This window comes from Gossypium raimondii, chromosome 3, assembly GCF_025698545.1.
Source record: "Gossypium raimondii isolate GPD5lz chromosome 3, ASM2569854v1, whole genome shotgun sequence".
Classification (NCBI taxonomy): Eukaryota; Viridiplantae; Streptophyta; class Magnoliopsida; order Malvales; family Malvaceae; genus Gossypium; species Gossypium raimondii.
Window position 1 is genome coordinate 28,264,717 of NC_068567.1, and position 11,581 is coordinate 28,276,297.

The 11,581-nt window shown below is 34.8% G+C and overlaps 1 non-coding gene across 1 annotated transcript; it reads right to left on the reverse strand.

Annotated features, from left to right (window-relative positions):
- Positions 1-2,436: 2,436 nt before the first annotated feature.
- Positions 2,437-2,543, reverse strand: LOC128040017 (small nucleolar RNA R71). The gene has a single exon (XR_008194677.1). It is a non-coding gene; the product is annotated as a small nucleolar RNA R71 (small nucleolar RNA).
- Positions 2,544-11,581: the final 9,038 nt, after the last annotated feature.

The window sequence follows — 11,581 nt, forward strand, 5'->3', positions numbered from 1 at the left end:
AAATATGCGAAAATAAGAAATTACGACATAGAAATTATTAAAATATGATTTTATACTTTATTATATAGTTTTCATGCATAAAATGGCTTATTTTATATTAATTTGAGCATATTATATTTTAAGCTATAAAGTGGGCCACACATGATTAAATTAAATAATAAAATATAAAGTTATTTTTAATAATTCATTTTTAAAATTTCATTAACAAATTGGTTTTTAATTAATTAAGTAAATTGATTAATTAAAGTGGTTAAATTATATTATTTGGTCCTCTAAACTATCTACTTTTTTTGGACAGGTCTGAGAGTTTTCTTCTATTTACAAACTCGTCCAAATTGGGGACCAAGTCAACCCAATTTTTGGCTGCACATGGATGTCATAAACCATTTTTTGTTTAATTATACAAAGTCCTTTAAGAGTTAAAGAAACCAGAGATTTTCCCGAAGATTTGTTGATGACCGAGTTTTAGTCCTGAGTTGTTGTGGCACTCAAATTGACCAAAAATCAAGGAAAAATCAGCCACCTTTCCTCAATTCATGGCCGGCCACTCTTGAAGGAAGTTTAAAAGGATGGAGACTCCTATTTTAAGCAAACTAGCTCCCTTGCCTCACCTATAAATAAGAGCTTATTTCTCACTTTTTCAATCATCCCTCATCCCATCATCTCTCACTCCTTCATCATTCTCTCAACTCTTTTAGCTATCTTTCCCCTTCATCATCCTTGCATAAGAATTTTAGCAATTAAGCCTCTTAAAGAACCTTTTGTTGGCCACCTTGGAGAGCCATCAGCGAAGGAGCAACGCAAAGAAGCGAAGGAGCCTCGTCAGTCAGAGTCCTGGGTGACAGCCACTCTGAATTGGGTTTAATGTTTCTTTTCTTTAATTTATTTTAAAGATGTTTGCTTTGTGTTATGTGTTCTTGTTTACAGCAATGATATCTTAAATTTATTTAAGCTAGGATGATTATTTTGATTAAATAATTTATTTGATTCATGCTTATAATATTTGTGCCTCAATCAATCATGTTTTCAATTAAAATCAAGTTTGTATTTTGTTCATACGTGATTGAAATGCACCTGAATTAGCTAAGCGATCCTAACCAGACGACGGCTAATGGACGTATAATTGAAATGTGCATGCTCAATTTAGATCCTAACCCGATTGAATTGTAGGTTGCATAACAACTCTAACCAAGCTCTGTTATCTGCATAATTTTTAGATTTGTTTGATTAAATTGTTTCAAACCAAACACATCCCTATTACCTCACACGAATGCTAAGAAACCCTTAGTAAATAAGGATCAGTAAAATGCGTATTAACTAAGTAAAGGATTTTGAAAGGACCTAATGTGGTTTCCAAACTCATGAAAGATCGAGTTGCCATGGAATGTTTTTCCAAATGTTATTAAGCATGTTGATAATAAATTGAGTTTAATTAAAGTAATTATCCTAGTTTATTTATGTTATAATTGTTGCAAATTGTGTTTCTATTTTACTAAAATCTATTTCATTCATATAGTTTGCATACTTAGGATAATTTGCATTAGGGATCATTGCATTTAGTTTAATATATTTTAATCACCACTTCTCAACTATATTGTGTTTTTTTTATTTACCAAATTGTTAATATAATTTTACAAATTAAGTGACTTAGCACATATACAATCCCTCTGGAGACGATAACTCGATACTTACTTATTACTTTAGTGATAACGACTGTGTACACTTGCACAAACCCGAGCATTACAAATTTTTGGCGCCGTTGCCGAGGATTGTCAACTGTTGCCATAGTCATTTTTTTCGTGAAATTATTTATTTTCAATTTGATTTATTTCTAACATTACTAACTTATTCTTTTTAATTTTTGTGATTTTCTTTTTAGGTGTTTATGAGCATAGATCAAATTATCGATTTACTCCTTGTAGACCCTAAAATTGAGCAAACTTTCAGACAAAGAAGATGTGAACGAACAGCTCAAAGACAAGTCGAGATGGGCCTTTGAAATTAGAATCAAGACCAAGGTAATGAAGCCGATAATGTACGAAATCCTATCCTCATTACCGATAATAGGGATCGATGCATCGGACAATATGCTGTGCCACTTTTTAGTGAGTTAAACCCAGGAATTAGAAGGCCAGATATTGAGGCAACCCAGTTTGAATTGAAACCAGTGATGTTTCAAATCTACAAACGATGGGCCAATTTTGTAGCATGCCCACGGAAGATCCATATCTCCACCTTCGATTGTTAATGGAGGTGAGTGATTCATTCAAGATAGTCGATGTGACTGAAGGCGCACTGAGGTTGAAGTTGTTTCCGTACTCGTTACGAGATCAAGCACGAGCATGGCTTAATTCATTGCCTCCAACTTCCATATCTATATGGCAAGAATTAGCAGAGAGATTTTTGGTTAAGTATTTTCCACCTAGCAAAAATGCTAAGTTGAGGAACGAGATCACAACTTTCTAACAATTGGATGACGAGTCTTTGTATGAGGCTTGGGAGCGATTCAAGGAGTTACTTCATAAGTGTCCTCATTATGGGATTCCTCATTGAATCCAGTTGGAGACATTATATAATGTTATCAATGCACATACAAGATTGATGGTAGATGCTTCTGCGGATGGTGCAATTTTTTTTTAAGTTTTATAATAAGGCTTAGGATATCATCGAGAGGATCGTGAGTTATAACTATCAATGGCCAACAAATCAAACAGCTTCAGGAAGACACGTAGCCGGAGTTCATGAACTTGACTCCCTCACTTCGTTATCAGCTTAGGTATCGTCTATTTCCTCTATGTTAAATAGTTAACCGCTAATAGTATTAATAGTTTTGCAGCTCAGCCACCAAGTCTATTTGAAACAACTTCCTGTGTATAGTTTGGGGAAGGTCATTCTTTTGAGAATTGTCCATCAAATCTCGAGTCAGTGTACTACTTGGTGAACCAATATCAAAATAAGAGTTGAAAAGGACCCTAGTCCAACTTCTACAATCCTTCATGGCGTAATCATCCTAAATTTTCTTAGAGCAACCAAGGAAGTGGACCGAATAACAACTTATTGCAGCAAAGACCCAACAAATCTCAAGGGTTCAATCAGCAAGCTCCAAAACCACCTCAAGCTGAGGCATCAAATAGTTTGGAGAACTTGTTGAAAGCGTACATGGAAAAGAATGACGCTTTGATTCAAAGCCAAGCAGCAACACTGAAAAATTTGGAAAACCAAATGGGTCAGTTGGCTACAGAGCTTTGTAATAGACCGCAAGGAACCTTGCCGAGCAATACTGAGAATCCAAGTAATTTGGGTAAAGAACATATCAAGGTAATGGCATTGCAAAGTAGTAAAACTCTGGAACCCAGATTGATTGATGTCGAGGATGAGCATGTTGAAAAAGAGGAAAGTCAACTAGCTCTTGACGTTCCTACACCAAAGGAATCAAAATCTGAAAAGTCTGATAAGGTAAACCCTGACTTAGTGAATTCATATATTTTAACATGTTCTTTGGATGCAGATTTATCTACTCAAAAAAGTTGTTCGGTTCAACCGAAAGTTCCATCATCTCCATATCCGCAAAGATTACAGCAACACAAGCAGAAACAGGAGGTGCAATTCAAAAAGTTTTTGGATGTTCTGAAGCAGTTACACATTAATATTCTGTTAGTGGAGGCTTTAGAACAAATGCCGAATTATGTGAAGTTTATGAATGATATATTGTCCAAGAAGAAACGACTAAGTGAGTATGAGACTGTTGTCTTGACAAAGGAGTGCAGTGCATTCCTGGAGAACAAACTGCCACTGAAATTGAATGGCCCAGGAAACTTTACTATACCCTGTAACATTGGGGAATCTTACTATGGTAAAGCTTTGTGTGACTTAGGATCGAGTATCAAATTAATTCCCAAGTCTATCTTCAAGATGTTAGGGATAGGTGAAGTAAGACCTACAACTATGATGCTTCAACTAGCGGATCGATTGTTAGCATATCCCAAAGGAAAGATCGAGGATGTTTTGGCAAGAGTCGATAAATTTATTTTTCCTGCTGATTTCATTATTTTAGATTTTGAAACAGATAAGGAAGTGCCAATTATCCATGGGAGACCTTTCCTAGCCACGGGGAGAACGTTATGTATGCTTAAATAGCATAACTATCAAATTTCTTGTTTTTTAGCATAAGTATATTAAATTCATAATTCTATGAAGAATGTTATTCTAAAGGAATTTTTCAAAGGTGTTTTCTGAGTAATTATTTTTAATTTGTGCATTACTCGGGACGAGCGATGAATTAAGTTTGGGGATGTGAAAACATGAAAATTTACACATTTTTACATACCTTTTTTAACTTAAAATCATACAGTTTTGATAAAATTCTTGTCGAAAAAATAATTAATTTTTATAAAATAATTAAAGTGCACTTAAAATATGAACACATTGAATTTTAGTTAATTTTACAATTAATTTTGATGAATTTTGGTTATTTTCAATATATTTGCACAAAGGGCGAAAAATGGCTCGGCTGACACTACTAGATACACAAAATCGAGAAGCAATTTGAAGTATAGAGGTGAACTAAATTTTAGCCTAAGACGGTCCAAAATTATATGTATTAATTTATAATATAATTAATTTTAATTTATATCCAATTTAATTTGGGTTAATAAATTATTATTAATTAATTATGAAAAAGTGGTTCAGTTGAACTGAACTGAGTGAACCAAACTGACCAAGAAATGGACAGCCCAAAAACTATCCCAAGAGCTGAAAATAAGCTGATTATTTAAGCTTACAAAGATGCCCTTGATGACTTGCTTAAGTTGCATTCAAGCCCCTCCACAATTGGTGGCTTTATAGATTTGGCCCAAGCCTAAATTAACAAAATTGAAACTATCAACCTTGCCACATGTGTGGCCGGCCAAGGGAGGGCTCTTTGGCTGATAATTTTAGCTATTTTTAGCAGCCCTCCTTAGCTATAAAAAACCCCTTTAGGCTGGTCATTTGAAAAACAACCCACAACCATTCAAATCTTTGCTCTCTTCTCTCCACTTTCCCTCTTCTTTCCATTCCAAAATTCTCTTGCTCTTTTTCTGATTTCTCCTCTTGGGAAAGGGGCATTCATCAGTTATTTGGAGCAGCAATTAAGTGTTCATAGCAGCCTTGGTCGACGAGGACAATAGAGAAGGAAGAATGTAGCAACTAGTCAAGCTACGAAAAACACTGGATTTGATTCTTGTTCCCTATTTCTTTAATTTTTGTTGTTATGCTGAACATATCTATGAATATTTATGTTGTTGGAATGGTTAATTTAATCAATTTAGCTTGAATTTAATCCGTGTTAGGTTGATTGCATTTCGTTTGTTGAAATTATTAAAATTGTGTTTATGTTGTTATAGGCCTCGGTAAGATGCTTGATTAAGTAAAATCATGACTAAGTTATTCTTGCATTACAATTGTTAGGTAACTAATGAATTAATTATTTAAACGGATTGAAATTTTAATTAATGGACACAGTACTTAATCATTGCATGTTTAATCATCTAAGGTAGTTGAGGGTTGGATTAGCAATGGTATCTGACGATACATTTGCCTTACATAACTTGCAAGATTATTATGATTAAACTGTTTCAAGGTAAGGATACTTTGTTACCTCACATAATCTTTTATGTGCTTATTAAATGGAGTTAATTATTTTAATTGGTATAGGGATATGTACAAGAGTTTATTTCGATTTAATAAGTATGTATGTGCAATAACATATTTGCCTATTAAGATTTGTTTAATCGGTTGAATTGACATAGGGATACAGTTAAGAGATAAATGGATTTTGGTAAGTGAGTATGTTCATAAGTTAGCAAATTACCGAGTTACCATGAACTTATTCGTAATAATATAAACATGAGTTTAATAATTCTAAGTTAAGAAATGTAATTAATCTAACACAATTATGTTATCTTGATTAAAATCGTATTTTGAAATCGTGCATTTGAGATTTATTTATTTAGTTTACTTAGTTTGAAATCTTAGTTTCTAATCACCCTCTTCAAACAAAATATTTTTCTTCACCAAAGTGTTTTAAATACCATTCATAAATAATTCTTTTCCCTGTGGGTACGATAACTCGACATTTACTTGTCACTTTATTACTTGTTGCGATTGTGTACACTTGCACATTTTCATCGTTCCAGTTACACGTGTGTCCCTATTTCAAATCCCCCATGACCTAAGACTCGGGTGTGTCTCTTGGCCATGTGAGTTACACGGCTTGGCCACACGGTCGTGTGACCCCTACTGTTTGAAAAAAATTTAACTTTTTCTGAAAAATTTCATATGTTGTCGATTTAGTCCTGAATCGTTTCCAATGTCTGTTTTGGGCCTAGAGGACTCGTATAAGGGACTGTATATATGTTTTTGATAGATGTTGTTATGTTTTACCTTGTAATTTAATTATGAATTATTCATTGTATGACGTTATCCTTTGGTAATGCTCCATAGCCCTAATTCAGCAATGGATACGAGCTAGGGGTGTTAATTTATTGATATCAGAGTTACGATTTAGTCGATTCTCATATTGAACGTAGCGTATGTGAGTCTAGATATACATGTCATTATATAAACTTTGATAGTGTAATAACTCCTGACATGTGTTGAATTATATTTTCATCTAGTAAAGGATTCCAACCGAGCAGACTCTGATGATGTAGAAAGTAACGCCCAAGCCTCCGTTCACGAAGTAGCGTCGTCTAGATCAAGGCCTATATCTGAAGGTCGATGAGGAGAGGCCAAAGAAGCTTTCTTCTAAATGATGAACGAGTGGTTCAAAAAGTTTGTCCGAACCAATCTGGCTACTTAACGACCTCCACCCCCACCTATTCCCCAATCGATTCCCGTAGTTCCTCAAGGTTTGGAACCTTTACGCATGAGTAAGCTGCTTATTGATAAAATCCATAAATATGAGGCTGAAAAATTCAGGGATACAGTTGATGATGACCCTGAGAGAGCTGAGTTTTGGATAGAAAATACGATCTAAGTCTTCGATGAGTTAACTTGTTCTCCAACTGAATCTGTCAAATGTGTTGTATCTTTATTGAAAGATTTAGCATATCAGTGGTGGAACAGGTTGATTTTTGTAGTACCGAGAGAGTGGATCACTTGGGAATTTTTTCAAACCGAATTCCAAAAGAAATATATAAGTCAAAGGTTCCTTAATCAGAAGTGCAAAGAATTTCTGGAGCATAAATAGGATCATATGACAGTATCTGAATATGAAAGAGAGTTCGTCAGATTGAGTAAGTATGCTTGAGAGTGCATTAGAACCGAAGTTGCTATGTGTAAACAGTTTGAAGACATGTTAAATGAAGACATCAAGCTTTTAGTCAGAATTCTCGAGTTGAAAGAATTTGTTGTTTTGGTTGATGGAGCACACAAAGCCGAGGAGCTTAGTAAAGAGAAACAAAAAGCTGATTTGGAAGCTAGAGATTCAAGAAAGAGATAAATGGGGAAATTGTATCATTCATCATCAAAGAGATCGAAGGATTACCATATTCGTTTGACTGCTTCTGTGGGATATCCTAGCAAAGATTGTGGTAAGCAACACGCAAGTTCTAAACCTCAAGCTATATCAGTAGCAAGTGTTGGTAGTGTCAAAGCCAACAAACCTACTTGTCAATGATGTGGACGATGACACTTTGGTGAATGTCAAATGAATGGCGGAGCTTGTTTCAGATGTGGTTCGCAGGAGCATTTTATTTGGGATTGTCTTGAGTTACCTGAAAAAGAAAAAATTTAGACTATTCGACCGAGCAATACAACGGCGAGAGGGAGACCATCGAGGAATCCTAGAAATGTGAATAATAGTTGAACTGCAACTAAGGATTCGACTGTGAAGTTTGAGGCATGAGCACCAGCCAAAGCCTATGCAATTCATGCGCGTGAGAAAGCTTTTGCTTCAGATGTTATTACTGGTTCTTTTTCTATCTATGACACTAAAGTTACTGCTTTGATTGATCCTATATCAACTCATTCGTATGTATGCACGAATCTAGTGTCAAGTAAGAATTTACCTGTTGAGTCCATTGAATTTGTGGTTAAAGTATCGAACCCCCTAGACCAGTATGTGTTAGTTGATAAAGTCTGCAAGAATTATCCTTTGATGACTCGGGGTTACAACTTTCTGGCCAATTTGATGTTATTACCATTTGATGAGTTTGATGTGATTCTGGGTATGGATTGGTTGACTCTGCTTGATGCCATAGTGAATTGTAGATGAAAGCTTATTGTACTGAAATGTCAGAATGGTGAAACACTCCAGATTGAATCTGATGAATCGAGCGAGATGCCTATTTTATTCCAGCTATGGCAATGCAGAAATATTTGAGAAAAGGTTATGATGCGTGCCTTGCTTACGTTCTGGATTCAAAAGTGTTTGAGTTGAAACTTGAATCAGTTCCCGTAGTCTGTGAATATCCAGATGTGTTTCCAAAAGAGTTACTCAGGTTACCACCGATCAGAGAGGTCGAATTTGCTATTGAGTTAGTATCGGGAACATCACCGCTATCGATAGCTCCGTACAGAATGGATCCTACACAGTTGAAAGAGTTGAAAGCTCAGTTACAAAAGTTAACAGATAAAGGTTTTGCACAACCTAATTTTTCGCCTTGAGGTGCACTGGTTCTATTCGTTAAGAAAAATGACGGATTAATGAGATTGTGTAATGATTATCAACAGCTCAACAGAGTTATGATTAACAATAAATATCCGTTGCCACAAATTGATGATTTGTTTGATCAGTTGAAAAGTCCAACGGTAGTTTTGAAGATTGATTTACATTCTGGTTATTATCAGTTACGGGTTATAGATTTAGATTTGCTAAAAATTGCGTTCAAGACCAAGTACGGACACTATGAAATTCTTGTGATGTCGTTTAGGTTAACTAATGCACCTGCAATATTTATGGATTTAATGAACAGAATTTTTAGACTGTATTTAGACTGATTCGTCATGGTTTTCATTGATGATATTCTTATTTATACTCGAGATGAGGTTGAACATGCCGAGCATTTGAGAATTGTATTGCAGATCTTGCGTGAGACATATTTTTTTGGCAAATCTAGTAAATGTGAATGTTAGCTTTGGTAGTCGGCTTTCTGGGACATATAGTATCAGCTGAAGGCATCAGAGTGGATCCGAGTAAAATTTCAGCAGTTGTTGATTGGAAACCTCCAAAAAATGTATCAAAATTCAGAAATTTTTTGGGATTAGCTGGTTATTGTAGAAGATTTGTCAAAGGGTTCTCGGTGATAGCTACTCCGATGACGTGTTTATTACGAAAAGATGTGAAGTTCGAATGGTTTGAGAAATATCAGCAAAGTTTCAATCAGTTGAAAGCACTGTTGACCGAGGCACTAGTTTTAGTTTAGCCTCAGTCAGGTAAAGAATTTGTAATTTTTAGTGATGCATCTTTGAATAGTTTAGGTTGTGTTTTGATGCAGGAAGGTAAAGTGATAGCTTATGCTTCTAGAAAGTTAAAGCAACATGAAAAGAACTATCTGGCACATGATTTAGAATTTGCAGCAATTGTGTTTGTATTGAAGATTTGGTGACACTGTCTGTATGGCGAAAAATGTCACATTTAAACCAATCGTAAGAGTTTGAAGTATTTAATGTCGTAGAAAGACTTGAATCTAAGACAACGCAGATGGCTCAAGTTATTGAAAGACTATGATCTGATTATTGATTATCATCTGGTAAAGCAAATGTAGTGGCTGATGCTCTGAGTAGGAAATCTCTGTTTGCTTTGCGAGCGTTGAATTCGCGGTTGTCATTGTCCATTGATGATTCGATTTTAGTTGAGTTAAAAGCTAAACCGTTATTCCTACAATAGATTTGTGAAGCTCAGAAATGCGATAATACGTTGATAGCTAAACAGAAATTATGTGAGACGATTCTGGATTTAGATTTCCAAATAGGGTCTGATGATTGCTTCCTTCTTATAGGCAGACTTTGAGAGATTCAAAGTTGATTCAGAAGATTTTGTATGAAGCTCAATGTGGTAGATTGTCCATTCATCTGGGTAGCACTAAAATGTACAATGATTTAAAACAGATGTATTGGTGGCCGGGAATAAAGCGTGAGGTTTTAGATTTTGTACTGAGATGTTTAGTATGTCAGCAAGTAAAAGTTGAACATCAAGTACCTTCTGGTTTGTTGCAGCCAGTGATGATATCAGAGTGGAAATAGGAGCGTGTTACTATAGATTTCGTATCAGGTTTACCCTTATCTCCAAGAAAAAAAGATGCATTTGGGTTGTTGTTGATCGTCTAATGAAGTCAGTACATTTTATTTTAGTACATACAGATTACTCCCTTGAAAGATTAGCTGAGTTATACATCTCTGAGATTATTAGATTGCACGGGGTGCCAGTTTCTATTATTCCAGATAGAGATCCTCGATTTACGTCGTGATTTTGGAGTATTTATGATCGATAGAAATCGTATGCAGATTTGAAATGTAAAGATATTGAATTTCATAACGGTGACAGAGTATTTCTAAAAGTATCTCCTTGGAAGAGGATTCATTGTTTCGGTCAAAAGGGGAAGCTTAGTCCATAATTTATTGGGCCATATGAGATTATCGAAAGAATAAGACCAGTGGCATATCGGCTAGCATTACCATTAGATTTAGAAAAGATTCATAATGTGTTTCATGTTTCCATGCTACGACGGTACCGGTCAGATCCTTCGCATATAATTTCTCAGGCAGATGTTGAGATTCAGCCCGACATGTCATATAACGAAGAACCGATTAGAATTTTTGCACGAGAGATTAAAGAGTTAAGAAACAAAAGCATAGCTTTAGTAAAGGTTCTTTGGCAATGTCATGGGATAGAATAGGCTACCTGGGAACCCGAGGAAGATATGGGAAAGAATATCCAAATCTATTTACTGGGACAAAAATTTCTTAGGTGGGGAGAGTTATTACAGCTCGTTTTCAGTGAAATCAAAACAGTGGTTTCAAGACCACAAATTCGATGTTGAAAAAATTATTTTATCATTATTTTAATGTCTACAACATGTATAAAAGTTCCGCGAAGAAATTTTATCGGTTGCATATTTAATTTGATAGAAAGGATTAAATTACAAAAGCTACAAATTTTGAGTTCTATAAGCTAAAGGGATTAAATAGTTTTGATAATAAAAGTTCGGAGGTCTTATGTTGTAATTACACCATTCATAATGTGAGTGGACTTATATAGACATATTATCAATGGTTATAAAGGTTATTAATTGAGGTTAAAGTTGTAATTTAATAAAATAAACTAAGTAAAATAAAGAAAAAAACAAACAAGTTTTCATCTTTCTAAGTGCATCTTGAACTAAAAATACGAAGCAAAAAACTCCATTGTTGTGTTTTTTAAGGTTCGACCATAGTATCATTGCATATAAGTGCATTTTTTACTCGTTTTTAATTATTTCTATGTTTTCGGGATTGTTGTAGCTTAATCTAGCTAGCCGGGGAACTAATTTGCAAAATTGTTAAGGGTCTAGGGATTTACCATGGATGTATGTTAGTTTTTTTTATATATATTTGATGG